This window comes from Felis catus, chromosome F2, assembly GCF_018350175.1.
Source record: "Felis catus isolate Fca126 chromosome F2, F.catus_Fca126_mat1.0, whole genome shotgun sequence".
Classification (NCBI taxonomy): domain Eukaryota; kingdom Metazoa; phylum Chordata; class Mammalia; order Carnivora; family Felidae; genus Felis; species Felis catus.
Genome location: NC_058385.1, coordinates 29159264 through 29165827, shown reverse-complemented (window position 1 = coordinate 29165827; position 6564 = coordinate 29159264).

The following is a 6564-nucleotide window of genomic DNA, read 5'->3' as shown; positions in this document are numbered from 1 at the left end:
GGAAGTTTTATTTTTCTCCTGTAGCACAATTGGGGGCCGGGCTGAAAAGAGATTTCCTCCACGAGCAGAAAGAGGATGCGGGATATTTGTTTGAAACCCTTACTTTCTCCATCCGCGATCCACCCACAGCCGCAAAGCCTGGAGGTAAGGATTTAACCACCAGACAGGCAAGAGCAAATGGGCCGTGACGTCATCAACATCCGCCCACCGCGCGCTGGAGGTTGACAAGGTCATGGGGGCAGAGCTGTAAGTGTTTAACTTGGTACAGTCCTCGCACAGCACTTCTCCTTCGACGACAGGGCTTCATAGGTAAGCATAACATATCCTAGGAGAAAAAAATGACACACACAGGCCAAAGCGAAAACAGTTAAACACAAAATCTGTAAATCGCCTCCTTAGAAGTAGCCTGGAAGTTTCCAAATATCATCATAGAACAAAAAAATCTTAAAATACGGAGCAAACATCCAGCATGGTTTCAAGTGACAAATCAAAGAATAAAATACTAGTAAATTTTCCTAAATTAGTTGCTAAATTACTGAAATCCATTTGTGAAAAAAATTCTGAGATTTAAACTAAGATGAACACTCAAGTTACTTAAAAAATAAAGTGAGAATAAAAGTGGACTAGGGCTGTTAAGCCTCAAAACTAGATGGTCCAGGGGCGTCTGGGTGGCCCAGTCGGTTAAGCCTCCCACTTTGGCTCAGGTCATGATCTCGAGGTTCATGAGTTCAAGCTCTGTGTCAAGCAGGCTCTGTGCTGACAGCTCGGAGCTTGGAGCCTGCTTCAGACTCTGTGTCTCCTCCTCTCGCTGCCCCTCCCCCGCTCACGCTCTGTCTCTGTCTCTCAAAAATGAATAAACGTTAAAAACAAGCAAAACTAGATGGTCGCAAACACTGACCAATGGAGGGAGGAGGTGCTTTACATTCTAAATTCTGCCCTAAACATGGCTAAAGTTTTCCAAGAAAATATACTTTTCTGTAAATTTTGTTTGGCATAATAGAATATTTTAAAAAACCCAACATATTATTGTTACATATTTGGAAACTTCTGTATACAATCACTTCTTAATGTATAAGGCACGATATAGCCATCTTAAATATTCAGAAACAGATTTATGCTTTTAAAAAGAACTGATAGGCACCCCTGGGTGGCTCAGTCCGTTAAGCATCTGACTTGGGTCATGATCTCCTGGTTTGTGGGTTTGAGCCCCGCATTGGGCTCTGTGCTGACAGCTCAGAGCCTGGAGCCTGTTTCGGATTCTGTGTGTGTATCTCTCTCTCTCTGCCCCTCCCCTGCTCACACTCTATCTTTCAGAAATAGTAAATAAACATTAAAAAAAAAAAGAACCAATAAAGCTCTAGCAGAAGGAGGCATGATTAGAAAGTCAACATGTCAGTTTAAGGTAATTGAATGCAGTTTAGTGTGCATTGGTAGAATACCTATATGTTTGGCTTATGCTATCGTTTTCTGAGTATTCTAGAACCCTGAGCGTTCACTGGAATCAGCTGCCTCTTAGTAGGTATGCAACATTCTCCAAGTTCTGTGAGCAAAGCACTGAGGAAGCTTTTTTGATCTGCTTTTCTAGATTTGATGACACCTCCTCCCCTATCAAAGTGCTTGTACATTTTTCCCTCTCATCATTGATTGACCTTTATCTGTATTTTTCTTGTTCTGCAGATAAATACAAAGTGGTTAAAAGATACTAATTTTAATTTCACCTTTTATTTTTGTACTAAGGTTTTTTGTTTGTTGTAGTGATACCATGCCAAAGTGATTGTATTGTCATTTTAAGAAGATTACTTAAGCAATTATCCAACATTTTGCATTATATTTGGTTAAAACAGAACATTAAGACAAAACCTACTGGTTGTATAAAGGAAAAGATATACCTCCAACATATGTGTGTGTGTATGTATATATGCATGTGCATAATATATGTGTGTATGTGTATATATATGCTAAAGTGTATACAAATTGGTCTTTACTTTAACACCTTAATACTTATGTTTATTCCTATCAGATATCATGGTCAAGCAAGATGCATTGCCCTAAAAATTTGAACACACAGTTGCAAAATTCTGATACTTCCATCTATTATGCCTATAAGAAAACTCCCCTTTATTACTGTGTATGTGTAAAATACAGAGCTAATTCAGTAACAAGTATTTTCTGCAGCCTTTACATACATTTCTGCATAATGAGAGGTCTTAATGTACTTACTATAACTAGAAATTATGCATATTACTAGAAATTATGTCTTGGTTTGCAGCTTCAAATACAACTCTCGGCCTCGCAGCCTCTAACAACGAGCAGTAAAATTGCAAGTAAAAGTTAGAGCCCTGAGCCCCTTAGAGAAGCATTCCTTAAAGTTCCTTCTGTGGACAGCAGTGAGACCTGTGTGAAGCCTGTTTCAAAGAGTAGGGGGAGGAGGTAGGATTCCTTGTTAAAAACATTTGGGAAACATTTTATATCCTCCCTGTTGGAGATTCACAACATACATTAACATATTAAAGACTCTTACATTTATGCTCAATTGATTTTCAACAAAGGTGCCAAGGCAATTCAATAGGGAAAGGATAGTGATTTCAACAAATGGTGCTGGGACAATTGGATATCCACATGCAGAAAGATATATTTAAACTCCTACCTCCCATCACACTCAAAATTTAACCCAAAATGAATCATTCATCTAAATGTAAGAGATAAATTATAAAACTCTTAGAAGAAACATAGGACAAAATCGTCATGACTTGAATAAATATGACAAAAAAGCACAGCAATAAAAGAAAAAAATGGACAAATTGAACTTTATCAAAATTAAGAATATTTGGGGCATCTGGGTTGAGCGTCCGACTTCAACTCAGATCGTGATCTCGCTGTTCCTGAGTTCGAGCCCAGTGTTAGGCTCTGTGCTGACAGCTCAGAGCCTGGATCCGGCTTTGGATTCTGTGTCTCCCTCTGTCTCTGTCCCTCCCCTGCTTGCACTCTGTCTCTCTCTTTCAAAAATAAACACTAAAAAGTTTTTTAAATGAAAGATATTTGTGCTTACAAAGACACCATTAAGAAAGTGAAAAGATATGCCACAGAAGGAGAAGATATTTGCAAACCATATTGGATTAAGGTCTTGTATCCAGACTATAAGGAATCCTTGCAACACAATAATAAAAGGAAATAACCCATTTTTAAAATGGGCAAAACATTCCAATAAACACTTAAGCAAAGAAGATATATGAATGGCCAATAAACACATGAAAAGCTACTCAGTATTATTCACCATCAGGAAATCAAATCAAAACTACGGCTGAGATACCACCATGTACCACTACAATGACTAGTTGGTGAAGATGTGGGGAAATTGGAACTCATGCACTGCAGGCGGGAATGCAAAATAGTACAGCCACTTTGCAAAAACAGTTTGGGGGGTTCTTAAAAAGTTAAACTTACCATGTCATTCACAACTTCAACCCTAAGTATACACCCAGTAAGTAAACATATAAAAATATATGTCCACACCAAGTCTTGTACATGAATGGTCAGTAGCATTATTCACAGTAGCCAAAATTCATAATGGAAACAATCCAAATGCCCATAAACTTATGAATGGATAAAAAAATTGAGGTATATCCATATGAAACACTACTTGTCAATAAAAAGAAATGAAGTACTAGCATATGCTGCAAAATGGATGAGCCTCAAAAACATTATGCTTAGTGAAAGAAGCTAGACACAAAAAACAAATATTGTATGAGTCCATTTATGTACAATTTCCAGAAGAGGCAAATCTATAAAGACAGAAAATAAATTAGTGGTTGCCTAGGGCTGGAGGTGGGAATTCAAAGTAATGACAAATGAGAACAAGGGATACTTTTGAGGTGATGAAAATTTGGTTAGAATTGTTTATATAAGGAAGGAGAAGAGTTTTTAAAAGAAGCATTAACAAGATATACTCTGCAAATAAGTATTTGGTACTTTTTGTCAAAGAGAGAAATGATTGTGGGAATGAGAAATGGATAAAGGATTTATTATATCCAGTTGGCTACTTTGTGAAGAATTTCTTATAACCATATTAACAAAGAACTACTACAACCATATATCTATATGGAACACCATTGGATTATGAAATGGAACAGGGAATGTTATTTGTCCTTTGTCTTTGTTCCAAATATATGCAGATAATATTAATGAGCCCAAAAGATACCAGCTGGAATTTCAGAAGTGTTGGTTTTCACTTTTGGAAAGTGAATATAAACTTTTGGAGGAATTATTTTAGGGGCATGCCAGCTAGAAGGCCAAAAAAAAAAAAACATTTTTAAACACCATTTTATATAAATTTTGCATTAATCTATTCATAGTCACTTGTAACTAGAATATTCTTTTGAACAAAAGTTTGTATTGAACTAGAAAACGAAAATCATCCAAGATTAAACTTGTTTAAGCAAGAGGAGAAAACTCCCCTTGTTAACACAAGGGGAGAAGGCAAGAACTTTTTGATGATCTCTGAAATCTGAATTTGTGTTCCAAGTACACATGTAAACTACAGCTAAATAACATGCTTATGACAGAAGAACAAGCCAAAAAGCCTGCAGGTAGGAACCCCAGTCCACTTTGGAAAGCCAAAATACCCCCTTTCTCCCATCCATCCCCATCCAGGTCAATCTAATTTTTGTCTGTAATTTCACTTTTGTTGATACCAACACTTGTCTATAAAGTTTGGGTTTCAACTCTATGTTGCAAATTCTACTTCCACTTCTTTTTTTTAATTTTTTTTTAACGTTTATTTATTTTTGAGACAGAGAGAGACAGAGCATGAACGGGGGAGGGGCAGAGAGAGAGGGAGACACAGAATCGGAAGCAGGCTCCAGGCTCTGAGCCATCAGCCCAGAGCCCGACTCGGGGCTCGGACTCACGGACCGCGAGATCCTGACCTGAGCTGAAGTCGGATGCTTAACCGACTGAGCCACCCAGGTGCCCCTCTACTTCCACGCCTTACTGGCTTTTTTAATGCTAGTTTTAAGGCTTTCCCCTCAAAACCAGGCTTTCCTCTGATGGTATCACATCGTCATATATTCTTCATACCTCTTTATGTTGACTGCATCTTGTTTTCTCAAAAACAGTTTTGCAATTTCTGATGTGCGTTTGCTGTTTTCTGAATTAAAGAGTAAAATATTTTTCACTCCTACTTATAAACAGAATGACTTAAGTTAACTCCAGGTTGTGTGAAGAGTTGAGGATGTGACAGAGCTAGATGGAGAAGTCCGGCAAACACTTTTTCCTTTGAAGGATGGGATAGAACTTATTTGTAAGGGCACTCTGCCCCCTGATAGAAGTCACCTCTATGTGCCTCTTGAATCTGGGTACTATGACAAAAGCAGGACCCCTGTCAAGACTTTGTCCATATTTATGTGTCACTTCATTAGCTTAAAACGATCTTTATTCTCACCTGCTGGATCCAAGCATTGTTAAGTACTTAACAATTGTTTTAAATAATTATAGTAACAATTATGTAATCACCTTCACAGAATGTAGAGAAAAATGAGAAAAGTAATCATGCTTTGTTCTACTACCCTAATGCAACCTCTGTTAGCATTTTAATATGTTTCCTTCCTTTTTCTATCGGCTCTTTTTTGCAGAGTTATAATCACAATCTACTTAAAGTTTGGGGTTCTGTTCTATATAATAAGATTCTGGTTATTAAATGTTCTTCATAATCCTAGTGCTCTGCATAATACAATATACTTGATGATCTTGGATTTTTTGACATTTAAAAAATCACAGACAATACTGTGATGAGCATTTTTCTGCATATACTCTATCAATATTTGGGGTTTAATAATTATCTTTAATGAATCTTAAAGACTCAAGCCATCCAAGACTCAAGCAGTACAGCAGAATGGCACTCCAGGAGGAAGTCCATAGTGACGATGGATGCCAACTTTCTCCTAGAAATTTGCGCTGATTTAAGAAAAAAATTTTAATGGGATTAAGAATCAGATTTGGGGGTGCTTGCTTGGCTCAGTTGGTGGAGCATCCAACTCTTGATTTCGGCTCAGGTCATCATCCCAGGGTCATGGGATCAAGCCCTGTGTCAGGCTCCACACTGAATGTGGAGCCTGCTTGAGATTCTTTCTCTGTCTCCCTCTGCCTCTCTCCCCTGCTTGCGAGCTCTCTCTCTCTCTCTCTCTCAATCTCTCAAATTAAAAAAAAAAAAAAAAATTTTAAGGAATCAGATTTGTAGTTTGTTTAAGTCAGCAACCACTCAGAATTACATACAAAAGAGAAAAGATGAAAAAAAAAACATCAAAGGGAGGAGCAGAGGGCCTTGAAATTCATTTCTTCCAAGTTTATCAGGGAGGGTATCCTACGACCAGAGAGCAAATGTTCACATTTGTTCAATGAGATATCCAAAGGAATGCACCTTTGTTAGCTAATATCAGACTCCTGTGGACTTGACATCTGCTACTTCCAAGGTCGAAAATAGGTACTTTGACTTAAATGGGAACAAAAGGAAAATTAGAATCTAATAACTTTTTGTTCTTAATAACAAATAGTTTTCATGGGGTGCCC